Source organism: Lactuca sativa, chromosome 3, assembly GCF_002870075.4.
Source record: "Lactuca sativa cultivar Salinas chromosome 3, Lsat_Salinas_v11, whole genome shotgun sequence".
Lineage (NCBI taxonomy): Eukaryota > Viridiplantae > Streptophyta > Magnoliopsida > Asterales > Asteraceae > Lactuca > Lactuca sativa.
Window position 1 is genome coordinate 117897234 of NC_056625.2, and position 17459 is coordinate 117914692.

Here is a 17459-nt window from a genome sequence, read left to right on the forward strand (position 1 = left end):
TCTCTTTATCTTCCTCCTCAAAGTCTTCTTCTATTGGAGCTACAAAGTCATCCTCTAGTTCCTCTTTGAGCCATCCTCCATTCCAACCGCTGAATTAAAGTTGGTTTTGTAAACCAAAATATTTTAGTTAATATTTAATGTGAATGAGATTACAACCATGCTAAACTGACTGGTGGTCTACACGACGATCTTCAGGTCTCGAAAATTTATGAAATTTGTCACTCGTAGACCTGTCGGTTCAACTGTAGCTAACAACCGAGCTGTGGGATTTTCAGTCCCTTACAGATCTATACATAAATTCACGCTCTCCCTCTAGGAGACATTGTTTATATCTTAGCATGAACCTTACTAGGTAACATGAAGTAGTGTCTCGAATACTAGTATTAAATCGTTTACTTATAACATTTATATGTTTTCTTGTTCTTGTAAATGAATAATGTACTGGTAATGAAAAGTAATTTATACTTATGTATTGATTTATGTAATCCATCATTGAACTAGATAACAGTGTGAATGGAACTCAAAACTATACCTATTATAGTTTACAAATGTGATGTTTGTACTTAAATGATTGACAATGTTATTGAAATATGTTTAATACTCATATATATATATATATATATATATATATATATATATATATATATATATATACTTGGCATGAATAATTAAGGTTTAATTGACAGTCGGACCGGTGATCCTACCCTATGCCCACAACCAAACTAGGAACAAGAGTCAAGGCAAGAGCAATAGTCCTAAGTCTGTAAAATCCTAATTATATATATATATATATATATATATATATATATATATATATATATATATATATATATATATATATGAACATGGTTTGATAAAACCAACAATTTAAGAGTTGGAAAACAGTTTAAAATAGTTTAATAAGTTTATAAAAGCATTTATTCATTAAAAATGGTTTGTAATCGCATGTGAGTGTTAACACAAATATTTTGTTTTCTACTTGTATTCTCCCCCTAAGAGCATTTAAAAATGGTAAAATAGAGGGGTATGAACTCACCTTATGTGAGTGTTCGAGGGAAGATATAGTGTAGTAGAGTTAATTCCACGAGTTAGAACCCCTAACAAAACTGAGTCCTAATAGCATTTCACGCAACATGTATGTATATAATTAGTGAATATAGAGGTCAATATGATATGGAATAGCATAAATAGTAAGAATCACTTACAATTAGGGGTATTAGAATGGAACCGAGAGGGCGATAGGTGAATTCGGTCACCTTTGGGTTTTCGGTCACTTGACGATTCAAGTGGCGTTCTTGGTGTTCTTGGTGAAACTAAGAGGATCAAGGTGTTTTCGGTTAGGGTTTAAGGAGATTGGATGATGATTTCGAAAGTTATGAAGAACACTTGATGAATTCAGTATGATCCGTTGAAGATTCATGTGTAATATTTATGATACTTGAGAGAGAAGTAAGGATCCTCAGTTTGTGTTCCCGAGAGAAAAACAAATGTTTTCGGCTGGAAGGTGTAAGAATGAAGGGATGATTTCGGTTTCCCTTATTTATATGGCCGAAATCATGATGGGACACCTTGGTTGGGATATGGGAAAATGCCTTGAATCTCGCAAACTGGATAAAATTTGGCAGGTTTTCGAACGAGAACAAGTACTATGAGAGGATTACGGTCTGGAGGATTTACGGCCGAGAATACGTTTTCGGTCTGAAGGAGTAGTCACGTAGGTTTGCGGCCGGAAAGGATTTTCGGTGCGAGGGTTTTTGGTGGGAAGGCTCCTATGCGAGACTTCTTGCTTTGAGTATTTTAAAAATCAAAATTTTACAACACTATTAATAAGAGGTTTATGGATATCAAGATTAGTAATTTAACTTCAATAATTTAACAAAACATACAAATTTGACTTTTGTTTGACATGTTTGACTAAGAAAATAACGGGGTGTCACAATGTTGCACTTGCCACAACTGACCCGGCCATGCTAACCCTTCCCTCTCGCATTGACAACCTTGGACCTCTTTCCCAAACGCCCACTCCCCCTCCCCAATACTTGAGCCTCATCCGACATCCTTTTCCTCTCCATCTCGAGATCATTTTCCTCTCCCTAACCCTCGCTATCATATCCTCTAGTGTCTTCGAACTGGATCGTCTCACAAACTGCCTGATATCTCTCCTCAACATCTCATGATACGTAGCCTTCTTCATCTCCTCATCTGTCACATACTGCAGAACCAAAAGTTCCCTCTTCTGAAACAACGCATTGATTTCAGCCACCGTCTCAATAGTCTGGCAGAGATCCTGAAACTTCCGCGCCAACTGCTGCACCTCAATCACCGGTGCAAGCTCAACCCTGAACCTGGTTACACAATCATCCAATGTCATTTTATCAAGAGCCTGGTCACCAACTGCGTGTCCCATGTCCTCCCACCAATCTCGTTCTCTATTATTCAGAAGATAGGAAACAAGTCAGACATTTTCCCCCCTCGGGTTAACTGCTGGTGCGGAAGGTATTAGCAACATCCGCTAACCTCCTCTTGCGCGCTATCGGGTCCTTTTGCCCCGTGAAAATCCAGAGCTCCACATGCCTAGAACTCCCTGAAGCTCAAAGAACACGATCCCAAGAGACCCTATAATCGACGCTGTTTAACTAATAATTTTCTCCGCCATGTTGCTTCATCGAACATCCTATATTGAATAATAAGAAAGTGATCCCACATGGATTGTAGCTTGTAATCACGGGTGGGGTTGTCAATCCCCATATAAATCTATACATATCTTTCTAGCTCTCGCAAGATTAACGATTACAGGTACCGGTGATTGCCGAATTTAATCAAGGCCTTTGGATGAATATTAATAACTCACTAATGCATTAACCTTATATATTTATCTTTTATCTTTTATCCTTCCTTGGAATTTCCTATAACTATCAAAATATAAATCTTTTATCTTATATTCGATAATTATAACAATTGCGCTCATAATTATTTTGGGAAGAGTAACAATTAGGTACGGTGCATATCCCTATATTTGACAAACATATCTTCTATGTACTATGTTATGCTAGGAATTTGAACAATATAACATCTAGGTATTATATTTTCCAAGACTATCGGTCATCATATCTCTCAAGTATAATATCATAGCATACAACTAGCCATAATGTCTATGGCTACATTATCCTTAAGATTTAAGCTTTATAAAATGATTTTTTATTTATAGATATAAATATATTTTGATAAAACCATTTGCTAAGCATGTATTCCACCCCAGTAAAACATTTAAAATAGTAAAATAGGGGTCGTGAACTCACACTAGTAGTGTATTCAGAATCATCCAAGCCATTACACCCGAAGCTTCGCGCCATTGAGAGGACTTCAGAAATAGCCTGAGAGGTATAGAGAGGGTTTGGGATGAGAAAATCAGAAGCTGAGAACCTCTATTTATAGTGGTTGTGCATGCAACGCACTTCGTGCGATGTGCACTCGCTTTGTAGTTCCATCCAGATCTTGCCATGTGTCACACTTCTGATAGTCCATGTATCCTTAATCTTCGACGAATCAGGGTTTCAGGCGTGCACGATGGGCATGGCGCGCACTTGGCGTGCAACCATAAATCTTTTATAAAAATTCATATATTCGTTATACGAATCTTGCTTCTTACCATCTTTATATATTTGTGTAGCTCTCTACTAGTACTACGAGTTTCCTTATGGTTGCATTGCCAAATTTTGACTTTCATTTGGAACCCGTATTTTATATTTTTTTATGAATCCTATGTCATTCATACGAACTCTATTTTAGACGTTTTTCCTTTCAAAGTTTTTTATCTCTTAGAGAGCTACAACTTCCCTTTTTGCTATTATGACGTTAATAACATTAATAACACGATTGGTTTTTATATTTAAAAAATCATAACTCCTACAATTGGAGCCAACTTTTTACAACACTTATATCGTCGGAAATCACGTTATTGTGTATTTTCCAAATACACTAACCATCATAAAAATTGTATAACTTTTAGTCGCTCATTTTCAACCTAGATATTATCATTTAACTGATCATATTTTTTTAATATGAAAAGTTCCATCATTATCATTGGTTGATGCTAATCGTTAGTGACAATTGGTGATGGGAAATTACCAATTTTTACAGTTTGCTGTTTAATTTTTTTTTTATCAATTGATTCAAATTTTAGAAATCTAAGTCGAAACTGTTCCGTTCTTACACTATTTGGAAATAATCATCTATTTTGTTTTCTTAATACCTTGTTTAAATATCTTATATCTAGTGTTATAATATTTATTTGAGTAATCGTACTATAAAACGTTTATTTTATTATCTCTTCGCATATCTTTTTACTAGTTAAAATTGAGATGCTAAAATAAGTCAGTTGAAGAAACACAAACTTCCACTTGTTTGGAGCTATATTTTTGGATTTTTGATTAGGTCTCTCACAGTGAGAGTCTGTGGTTTGATTCTACAATCTTGTTGTTTCTACAAGTTCCCTATGGAGATCATCATGATTCTAAATTCAATTATGCTTCCATCACTTCGGCTAAATTTATTATAAGATCAAATAAAAACAACATGGAATTAAAGTTAGTCTATGATAGTTTTTGTTAGTAATTGATATTGCTGCTTAATCGCATGCTCAAATTGAATCAGATTTCAATCAACCATTACTCAAATTTAATGTTTTCTTTGTTTTAAATCAAATCCGAAGCCAACCATATTCTCATTTGTTGGTCAAATTTTGGTTCGAATGTTGAAGAGAGTTCTGAGTTCAGCTCCTCTTCCGGATAATTATCGAAACAACTTGATAATTCCTTATCTTGAACATCATATTCTAGAAGGAGTTGAAATTGTAGTACCAAAAAAGTAGAGAAAAAGGAAACATACTTGCCAATCTCCTACAGGATTTGAACAAAATAATTCCATGTATACAAAATGGTTCTTTTCAAAACCCAAGAAGTAAAAGAATCATGTGACTAAGAAACCATGGTTGGTTGTCCCCGAAGAGACTGAAATTGATGAAGATATTTAAGCTTGGGAAAATGATGGTCCTAATACTGAAGGTGAGGTATCGAATCTTCTAAAGAGCAGACAAGATATGTTAGTGTTTCTATGCACAATTCTAAAGTGGACACATACATTACACAAGCAATGTATTATATCTTTGATACTTCATTGACTCCATTTCCATCATCGCCTCTGAATCTCATCCAAGGACTTCTATAACAATTTCTACTACTCTTACCTTTCCAACGTTTATTGGAAATTTGGATGATCCTTTGCGTGACAATACAGTCCTTTCTTAATTCACAAATCCTCCACATAATTTGGAAATTAATGAGGAAAATCTTGTAGAAGATGCAAACAATTATGGTTTTCATGATAAAACCTTGTGGCTCTTATCCAATCTTCTGACGATGATGAAGACTTATATGAAAATACCATAATGTTAGTTAAATGGAACAAAAGTCTTACCAAGAAACTAGATTTAATGATTCAGTTGTCAACAAACCCTCTTGCACATTCTCCAACTCCGACTCACACATCTTTAATTGAAGAAGTCATAGACTCTACAATTCTTTTGGCACACTTATTGTTTAGTGAATAGCGAATTCGTCAAATAAGAAGATTGACACACTCAACTTGAAGGTTGATGTAGATTTCAAAGAGTGGAACGATCTTTATTCTGAATTTAATTCTTTTATAAAAACTATTATTAAGGATGTATGTACCTTTAATATTGAACACCATCATGGTTTTAAGAAGAAAGAAGCTAAATTGACAACACAACTTAATTATTCTTTAACAAAGATCAAATAGTTGGAACCATTGGGATACTAAATCTCTAGCAACTACTTCACAAGAAAACACATAGAATGTTTTGGCAAGTGCACAAGATCAAATTCACAATCAATTTCAGTCGGATAGTAAATTTATTCGTGTCTAGATTACAAGGAAATATGGCGCTACTTTGCCAACCATACTACAAGGGGACAACCAACCATGGTTTGGGTAGTAGGGAACTCTTCTTCGACTTCCTCTTCGATTTCGTCCGGGTCTTCCTCCGGGTCTTCTTCTATCCATCCGCCGTTGCCTTGGTTTGGGTAGTAGGGAACTCCCAGTAAATGGAATCCGGCCATTTGTCTGTACTAGGATAGAGGTATGAGAATTTTATAAGAAAAGAAATTTCTATTTAACAACATCCTACGTTTAACTATATCTTACGGTGTGCAAGTTTTTCATTATACTATTATTTTATAACAATACTCCTATAGTATTTCTAATTGGCGAATCTTAAAAGATTTTTTTTTATTTGGTAAGTTTTTGGCTTGTTGTCCACTACGACCATTCCTCGACATACATTGGTCAATTCAAGGATAAATATAGTTGATCAGGCTATATTTATTCTCGATTTGATTACATACCCCGAGGCCCAATCGTAGTGTCGCAACTTGCCTTAATACTTTTTAGAAAACTTGTCATGATACGAGACTGATACATGCGAGTAAAAATCTATATTTTTAAAAGAAAATATATTGTTTATCAAAACGTTTTGTCAGAGGGTTTTTGGTCCCCTTTGCATTTATAGTTTGTATATCTTATGTGGTTCAATATACTTAGTTCAGTATAAACAATGCTCTGATACCAATCTGTTGTTGGGTTTTGAGTATTCTAACACTCCTATGGTGTACATGCAACCCTATAAACCTTGGATCTATGTTTTCTCTATTATACATGCAAATAAGAACTTTCCAAGGCTTTAATCCTAACTAGCATACTATGAGGTAACTATACTACAAAGACTAGTTAGATGACATACCTTTTGGCGTAGCTTGATGTCTTCAAGCTTTAAGAGCTTAGCCCTAATAGTGTGGAAGCCTCAAATGGAATCACAAATCACCAAAACACCTTGGAAGACTTTAGAGAATATGGATACTTGGTTCTCTCTAGTGAAATTGGCTAGCCCTCTAAGTGTACCCACACTAGTGCCCATTTCACCAACCAAGGACATCTTTATATAGTGTGGACGATTAAGGTTAAACCCTAATACCCATGACCTTTCATTTCCTAGGATCCATGGGTTTAAGCTCCATGGACTATCCATGAAGACTTAGCCCAACCTAAATGAACTTGGCCCACTACACATATATATCTAAGAGTCTGTATTTAATTAGTTCATTTTGATCACTTAATTAATTCTAAATTAAGTCTTGATCAATACTTATTAAATAATATGATTATATATTAATATATTAGAACTTATAATATATTAATATAAATCATAAATATACTATTCTCAAAAGACTATCCATATAAATTGTGTCGGTGAAGTGCAACCCAAATGGACCATGCCGGGTCGAGTCAAGTACATACCAAATATAGTTATGGACTTAGATATTAGTCCAACAGTCTCCCACTTGGATAAGTCTAAAACTATTATTGAGTATGACTTCAAAACCTAACTGGCAATCGTAGCTCTTAAAGCCGTTGTCGAACTCTGATCTTGTCAACGAACTTGTCCATTAGATAAGGGATCATATATTCCTCCATTCTAGATATCATATGGACTGAGACATGGATTATAATCATTCTCTCTATCCATTTGTGGTCTCCCGATTTCCGATTCATGATGACTGACTGATTGAACAAATCAAATCAGTCCTGGCTTGGCCAAGCACTCACATGTATCATCATTAAATCCTCGAGGGGCCCACAAATATCGCTTTTATCCCAAAGGTAAAAGGAATGGATAAACTTCGACTCATATGGCTTGTTCTACTACTTGTTGAATCATACACAAAGGCATGTTTTATAACACCGAATTACCAAATGCGTTTTCGTGCAATCAATGTACAACCAACTCATAGTAACAACTCATATCTCTAGGTTTGAAGAATATAAGATATTATCGTCTCATGATCACCCGTGATAAAATCCATGAAGTGATTCCAATGAGCGCGGGTTGAATCCAATACTCAGAACTTATGAGCACTCATGAGTGTTGTAGCCCTTTGTCCAACATCTTATACCTCTACAAGCCAACCCATGACAGTCTTAATTCATATCTACTTCCAACATATGACCGACTGTGGATGGTTTGAATAACTTAGTCATTCCATAAGAATAACCTAGTTTATTCTGGAAGTCAAAACATGCAAAGTGAAACACAAGAATAAATGAATCAAACATGGTATCAAACCCTATGAATATAAATAAACACTTTTATTTATCACCATACTGATTACTCGTTATTCATTGTTTCGATTTTATCAGCTTTATATTTGAATTTAAAACAATAGTTGTCCCATGCTCCAAGCATGTACACTATGTTTTCTAAACACTAGTCATGCCATACACAAAGTATGCATATATGTTTGTCTATGATGTTTACTTTGTGAAATAGATCAATTGAGCATAACTCCAATCATCATCTTTTCACAGTCCCAAACCCTTACTACAAATGCAAGAATTTCAAATTCATGCCATTTATTGAAATCTGTTAGATTCTAAACTTATATGCGTTGATCCTCTTGTAATGATTATGCACAAATTCAACCAGACTTGGCAACAATCATTACAGAGTATTCCAACGGAGATCAACTCCTTGGAAAAATCCTTCTTGCATTAAGTTTCCTAATCCTACATATTGAATACTTTTTAACTTTGAACCATTTCCATATTCCATTTTGACTATCACTTCCGAACAAGAATTGCCTCTTTTCAGACTATGTCAATATGGTCCTTCCAAAGTCAACACTATACTTCCAACTGTCCTTGAGCAACCAATCCTTGGTAAACCTTAGATTGTCCTCAAAAATTGCTTAATCATTTTAGTCATATCCAACTCTATACCTTTTCCCTTCTTAATGCCCCATGCATTTAGAAAATTTTAGAAAGGATGAACATAGCACACGTAATCGATCCTATATCCGAAGCATATGAGACACGATTCATGATGTCTCACATAAAGACTGAACCAGTCTTTTGCTATAATATTTCCATTTCTATTTGCCAAGTTCTCATAATTCAGATTATGAAAAGGGATGCCGTAATCATAATCGAATTTTAGAACACAAATAATGAACCCATATGTATAATTTCCTTATGTTGAGCCATTCCAACATGAAATTCATATATATATTCTTCACTAAATACGATTCAGACCTCAAGCTAAGCTTTTAGATTTCAGATGAAGTATAATATCCTCTCCCTTAATTATAGCAAAACAACTTTTTTCCCAATTGAGACCTTTTGTTTTTCTATAATTAACATTGCTAACTTGCAACCTTTATCATAATTATCATGCTCCCACTAACATGATGATTAATAGCATAACACTTATGCTCCCACTAGCTTTGACATGTATCTAGAAATCAATTGGACTTCTAGAAATTAATAATTTATTGACTTTCTTACCAAAGTTCAGATTTCTGATACTAGATTGCCTTGATAAGACTTTATCAAAATCACACACCTCTCTTAGATAGCTCACAAGTGTGTCTAAACAATTTCAGAACTATGAAAAGGGATGCCGTAATCATAGTCTAAATTGTTTAGACCTTTTGCCATTTCTCATAAGTCAATGTTAGTGTGCCGGTTAACCACACACGCTCCACTAACGACTTTCAGAACTGCAAAAGTCACAATTTCTATCTACTTAAAATCTAGTTAGTGAAAGAGTTTCCTTACCATCATTTTCATGAATCGAAGAGAAACCTTATGACACTTAGATTTTATGGTGTAAGCATTCCTATCCATGTGAATTTGTCAAAACCATAACCACATGACTAGGTTAGTGACAAATCCTGACTCATATGGATTGAACTTGTGCAATCTTAACTTCTTGCCACCTGGCAGCTCAAGGGCCTGCCGTTGCTTCCAAGTAGTTATCCAAACAATTGAGAACATGTAAAACTCAAATGTATAGCCAATTTAACTGGAATGGGCATAGAAATGTCAACACGATAGGTTATAAACCTCCAGTTGTGTGCTAGTGATGAAATACAGGTTTTTGTTCTTGATTACTTCTTGAAACCCTTTCAGGATCTTCTAGACTCCCACTGTCTCCTTGACCTATAAGACTTTCTTGCCAAATATTCAAGAGATAGTGTGTGGATTCTAATCAAGACAGACACTTAATACAATTAGCCTTAGTTGATCTTTGTTTTATCCAAAACATCACAACTTACCAATTTCAAATGTACAAGAGTACAAAACTTTTACTCTTACATTTGACAAGTGTTTTAAACCTTCTTTAAGAAATGTCACTCAAGTTACAATCTTAGAGTATAACTCTATGAACTGTTTTCGAATGAAGTATGAATCATCTTCTTGATTTAACCACTTCAACAATTCATAACTCCTCTTCTTAACTCTCAGAATGTACTTAGAGGATGAATTTTGATAATGTCTCAAAATCATTAAGATGATCTTAAAAGATAATACTAAAAGGACTCTCCCATCTTTTCAGATTTGAGAAACTTTTATCCTTCTACCTAATTTGATTCTTCTTATTCGTTCTGTCATGCATAGAAAAATTTTCCAATGCTTCAGAATAATACTTAAGCTTGTAAGTATAATCATATTTACTAAACCTTAGTAAATCATGACGAATAGTCTTATCCATCTTTTGTGGTGGACTTTGACAAGTGCACAAGAAAGTCTACTTGATCCCTTAGTCCTTCTCTTGACTCACACATCCATGTGAACAAGCAGTTAGTCTTAATTTTCCAATGCTCGAAAGTTCTCATTCATCATACTATATAACTTGCATGATTCCAAGTTTCTATCCAACTGAAACTTGGGTGATGAGAATCTTTCCTTATTTAGTAAATTTAGATACTACCACAAATGAAAGACTCAAATTCATATTTCCAATATTTCTATCAATGGAATCATATAAACAACATCTTTTTTTTCCAAATGCCATTGTAAGGATATTTTTTTAAAATAAATAAAATTAAAAACTTTTCTTTTATTTTAAAACTTTGCGAAAAAACTGATCCTTACAATGCAGATGTATATGAAAACTTGTTGTCATCTATTCCTAAGCAATCTATCATAACTCTTAAGCACGTGCTCAAAATTCTGATCACCGAACCATGCGATCGAAATCCATCTTCGCGATAAGAATTAGCATGTACTTCCTTTAAGTTTCTTTACATTTCTTTGATTCTTAAAACGTCAACATGTGACCCAGCCACATCATGTAATAAGAATCTCCAAGTAGGAACTTAATAGAGTTAGACCATGGACTTTACCTGAAATAAAGTCAAACTTATTGACTTTATCATCCTTAGGTAAGTCTGGCAGCTTCATAACCAAAGCCCCTTCCTTTGGCAATAGAAATATATGGATCCTTAGGTAATAGTACATGGGAATTATCTCAGACTTAGCCTTTGTCTTTAGAATTTGGTCAACCAAGTTGACTATGGCCAATCCCTTACCATTGGGAAGAGAATGCATTTCTGGATTTCCTGTGTCACTATTGTCTCTGTCCATAAAGTTTTGGGAAGTTGATCTCCTAATCAAATTTGCTTTACTAGTACACTAAATCATTTCTGATTTAGCAGAACCAAGCAAATAAATAGGATCATTTAGGGTCTTGTCATAGTCTATCTCATAGGAGTCGCAAAGGAACTCACTATGTGACTTAGAAAGTGATTGAACCACTAACTTTCTCAAGACCTTGACACCCAACTCTCCCGGCTTGTCAGCATGTGACTTCATCTCCATGATGTGATCACACCTAGACCTTGCCTTGCCAATAGGGCTTGAGTGACCTTGAACTTGTGGGTTAGGGAGAATAATTGGAGGAGGTGGAGGAAGTGAGGTTCCAAGATGTTTGGGAAGATCATAGATGTCTGAACTTGGCATCTTTTGGGAGATATTCAAGATAGTTGATTTAAAGTCCTTAATATGACACCCAATATGAAATATTAAGACTAGGACCCAACAAACTATTTTATAACTTGGAAGAGGGATGCCGTTATCCAAGCTATACAATATTTGAAGGTAGGTGAATGACGATTCACCAATTTCCACCATGAAAAACGAAATAATTAATTAGGTTTTAATTGGATTTGAAATTCCTAGATCTTTGAGATTCATTGAACTTTCAATGGCATGTTTCAATCTCGAGTGTGCCCTTCAGGTTTTGTGACTGGGATGCCGAGGATCACAAAACAAGGTGTGAAGTAACCATGCAAATTACTTGGTACCCTTAAGTGTTTACCCCTCAATCGATGTGCCGGTTAACCACACACGCTCCATCGATACTATGATAAGCATTGAGTTACCCTTTGCATACCTTGTTAAATACGAGTTAGTGTGCCGGTTAACCACACACGCGCCACTAACCGACTTAAACAAAGTGCAAAGTGTAATTTCATGGATTATCACCTTATTCACATTTTCCTAAGTAACTAAGATTGGGTATTATTAAGAGTTTAGTTACTTAGTATTTATCAATAATACTTTTAATGAAGGGAGAATTATAGTCCTATCAAACCCGTTCGGCTAACGACTCTCCACCAGTCAAGGAAGTGGTGGGTGAGAGTGGACACCCATTAAACTGCCATTTTATAGGCAGTAACCTTATACCCCCCTTATAGACCGGCTTCGTGAATAAGGCCTACTAACGGTAAGACTGACTTTACTCTTATACATATATATAAATATTATTAACTTATAATATTATAAAGTATAAGGGTTGAATTTTAACTCTTTAAAATTCTAAGGGCTTAACTTGGAATTAAAGTATTCATAAAACTTGAGGGTAAGTTTTGAAACTATTCAAAACTCTTGGATTTTCATAACTTATGAGTTTTAATTAAAGTATTAAAACTTTTAATGAAGAGACTCTTGGACATCCATAACATGAGGACAAGTTATGGAGCCATAAAAACTATTTATAAGAAAAGACTCTTCATTTTTTTTATAACCTAAGGCATTTTTATGAGTTTTTAAGATTCATAAATGTGACTTTTCATATAACTTGAGGACAAGTTACAAAAACACATTTTATGAACAACTTTTAGATTAATTTGGATTGAAAACATCTAACACATATTTTTCATTAATCTAAAAAATAACTCATAAAAGAAGGAAACATAAAACTTTTGGTAATCCATAACTTATAGAGTTAAATGTTTGTTTTATGATGAAACTTGTAATGTTCCATAACTTAAGAATAAGTTATGGAATTCTTTAAAACATTAACACCAAATTTTTTAACTCCATAAAAACTTTGAATCATTTTTTTTAAACCTTTTCATATCCATAACTTGTGGAGGTTTCAAAGAACTCTTTAGATCAAACTTTTAAAACTAATAAAAAAATCGTATCATTTTATCCTTTACTAAATTTAACCTAATTCAACTCATATAGCATATGATTCAAATTTTACAAATAATTAGTTTTTTACAAAAAAAAGGTAATTATCTTAAAATTTGACAAACGTCATGTTTTTTTCTCTTTTTTTTCAACTTTGAAAATAAAACATTTGCATCAATATAACAGAAAACAACCTGGCTCTGATACCACTGTTGGGTTTTGAGTATTCTAACACTCCTATGGTGTACATGCAACCCTATAAACCTTGGATCTATGTTTTCTCTATTATACATGTAAATAAGAACTTTCCAAGGCTTTAATCCTAACTAGCATACTATGAGGTAACTATACTACAATGACTAGTTAGATGACATACCTTTTGGTGTAGCTTGATGTCTTTAAGCTTTAAGAGCTTAGCCCCAATAGTGTGGAAGCCTCAAATGGAATCAAAAATCACCAAAACACCTTGGAAGACTTTAGAGAATATGGGTACTTGGTTCTCTCTAGTGAAATTGGCTAGCCTTCTTAGTGTACCCACACTAGTGCCCATTTCACCAACAAAGGACATCTTTATATAGTGTGGAGGATTAGGGTTAAACCCTAATACCCATGACCTTTCATTTCCTAGGATCCATGGGTTAAAGCTCCATGGACTATCCATGAAGACTTAGCCCAACCTAAATGAGCTTGGCCCACTACACATATATATCTAAGAGTCCATATTTAATTAGTTCATTTTGATCACTTAATTAATTCTGAATTAAGTCTTGATCAATACTAATTAAATAATATGATTATATATTAATATATTAGAACTTATAATATATTAATATAAATCATAAATATACTATTCTCAAAAGGCTATCCATATAAATTGTGTCGGTGAAGTGCAACCCAAATGGACCATGCCGGGTCGGGTCAAGTACATACCAAATATAGTTATGGACTTAGACATTAATCCAACATCTGTCACACCCCCAAACCAGAATGGCGGAAACATTTGGGGGTGGATGACTTCACGTAGTATCACAACAATTGAATATTGTAAAGAAAGTAACACAACCATCATATATATAATAAAAAACGTATATTGTTGCGTTATACATATTTGCAAAAGAATATTACAATATGATGATGTAAATGTTTAATAATAAATGTCCTTAGCGTTCCTTCTTCAAAAGCTGGTGGTTACCTGTATTACTGATATCCTGAGAAATACAAGTGGTTTCGAAAAAGTGTCAACAATTAAGTTGGTGAGTTCATAAGAGTTTTGTATTGAAAAGTGTTTCCTTTTGGTAGAAAATCGATGAACGAGGTTTTAAGAAAATCCAATATTTTCTATAAATAGTTTGGAAAGTTCTCTAAGTTGGAGTGCATTAGTATTTTTCGTACTTTAATGATAAAGATAAACTTTGTGCTCAAAATAATGTAGAAACTGAATGCATATATGAATCTCGTAAATCAAACTTGTTTTTATACTTTCGTGTGAGTCTTATAACCATACCATTGACATAGACTGCCTGTAACAACATTCTTCAGGTGTTGTAGTGTTATGACATTTGTCACCCCAGACCTGCCGGTCTAACTGTAGCTAACAGTTTAGGTGCGGGGTTGTCAATCCTGTATAGATCTATACACCAGTATCACGCTCTCCCTCAAAGAGATTATGGTATATAATATAGGACTTGAAATGCATACATAAGAGTACGTTGAAGTTTGAATATCTCACATCGCTTAGTATAAATAGATTTACGATAAGAAAGACTTTACTTCATTTTTGTTGAAAGTATTTCGTTTTTCAAGATGTATACGTAAGAATGTATGAATAACTTGCTAACTATACCCATTATAGTTTTTCAGAAAGTATGTTCGATTTGGTGAAAATAACTTGATGATATACTAGCCCTTTACACGTAAAGTAAGATGTTGGTATCGATAATCAATAAGATAGATGTTACATTTATGTTTATAAAACGATACTTTTACTTGCATTGTACTTGTATTTTCCCCCTAAAACATGTAAATACTTGAAAGGTAGGGGTATGAACTCACTTGTTTGGTTTGAAGAGGGTGGGGCTAGAGTCGAGCATAACTTCAACCGCGGAAAGCTGCGTCTTCGAGCTCTTCGGGGATCTCGGTAGCGTAGAATCTTCGTCGGGGGCTTGGGTGCGGAAACCGAGGGCGTCGGGACAGGTTCTGGTGCTTGAAAGTATGTGGAAGTAAGTGGGAGTTTGAGAAGGTGTGCCAAAACCCGTAGCTCATGCCTTCTATTTATAGTGCTGGAAAGGCGAGTACGTTGGGCGTACGCGTTACGTTAGGCGGACTTCAGTTACGCTGGGCGTAACTTTGTGTCATGGATTACGACTCGAGTCTAGCTAGGAGTAGAGCTGCAGCCGATGGGACTCGACCCTGCACCTGAGTACGCTGGGCGTACTCCTACATTACGTTGGGCGTAATCCTGGCTTCTGTCTTCTAAATTCCGTAACTTTCGCGTACATGTTCTGTTTTTTGCGTTCTTTATATCCATGCGTAGGAGAGATTATGCTCTACAACTTTCATTTAGACCCCGTCGGCTTGTTTTGACTTTATTTTTAATGATATGTTTTTAATAGGCGAGGACAGCAAAAGTCCGTTAAAAATTCATAGCTTCTTTATTCGACATCGGTTTTCGTTTGTCTTTTGATCATTTTACTCCTATTGTGGAGACCTTCAACTTTCGTTTAGGTTGCGATAGCTAAATAACTCCCGATCTTCAATTCGAGTTTTTAGCCCTCTACTACTGTAACGAAACTTAGAAAATTCGTAACTTCTTCAAACGAGGTCCAATTTGGGCGATCTTTTTATGTGCGTTTACAGTTTAACGAACTCTACAACTTTTGTTTAGATACTTAAGGCTAAAATGCATTTTATTGTAATTTCACTTTTGACGTTAAATAATGTTTTAACGGTGTGCCGTAAATATTCGAGTGGTTATAATTTCTTCAATATAACCCGTTTTCGAATGTTCTTTATGTTTTTGGAAACTATGGCACGATATCTAACATTTGATGCATCCCAATTTAGATATTTGAACACTTTATTTTTGAGGTTAATTTCGTTGATTCCAAATAGTTTTCGTTGTATTTGACTTTTGAGTGTTACATCGCTTTTGGAAAATATAGGGTTGTCACAAACACTTTCAACAAGTTCGTTACCTAGATATGTACAAAAAATGTAGTTACCTAAATATGAACAAAACGAAAAGTAAAAGTAAATTACACGAATGGTCCCTGTGGTTAGGGGGTTTGTGTTTTTGGTTGCTAACTTAACTTTTTAACTCGGATGTTCCCTACTATTGATTTTTGTTACGCGTTTCGTCAATGTCTTACTTAAAAAGACTATTGTGCCGTTATTAATTTATTTTTTAATTAATTTTCTTATTTATGTAATTACTTTTTATATATTTAAAAAAATTAATAGACCCCACATATTCGTATCTCCTCACCATAAACCTGAAACCACATTTGAAGATTTTAATTTGGGTCTCACTGTTCATCATCCTATCTCTCATCCTCCTCAATTTCTATTTATGTTCCATCTTTAGTGACATCGACGTCTTTACCATGCTTCTTTTTTTAATTTGGTCCTTCAACTCAATAAAACCAACACCATAACCCACTGTCTCTTCATCTTTAATGGGTTCACTGGGTTGTGTTGTTAATTCGACGAAGTTGAAGGACCGAAAAAAGAAGGGATGGTGAAGACGTCGATATCACTAAAGATGGAAAATAAATAGAAGTTGAGGAGGATGAGAGATGTGATGGTGCGGAGATACAAATATATAGGGTCTATTAATTTTTTTAAATATATAAAGAATAAATACATAAATAAGAAAATTAATTAAAAAAATTAATTAATAAGGGAACAATAGTCTTTTTAGGTAAGACAGAGACAAAACGCATAAAAACTAAACAGTACGAATCATCCGAGTTAAAATAATAAATTAATTTAAAAACAAACAGTAGGGATCATCCGAGGAGATACAAATAAGTGGGTTCTGTTAATTTTTTTAAATATATAAAAAATAAATACATAAATAAGAAAATTAATTAAAAAATAAATTAATAAGGGCACAATAGTCTTTT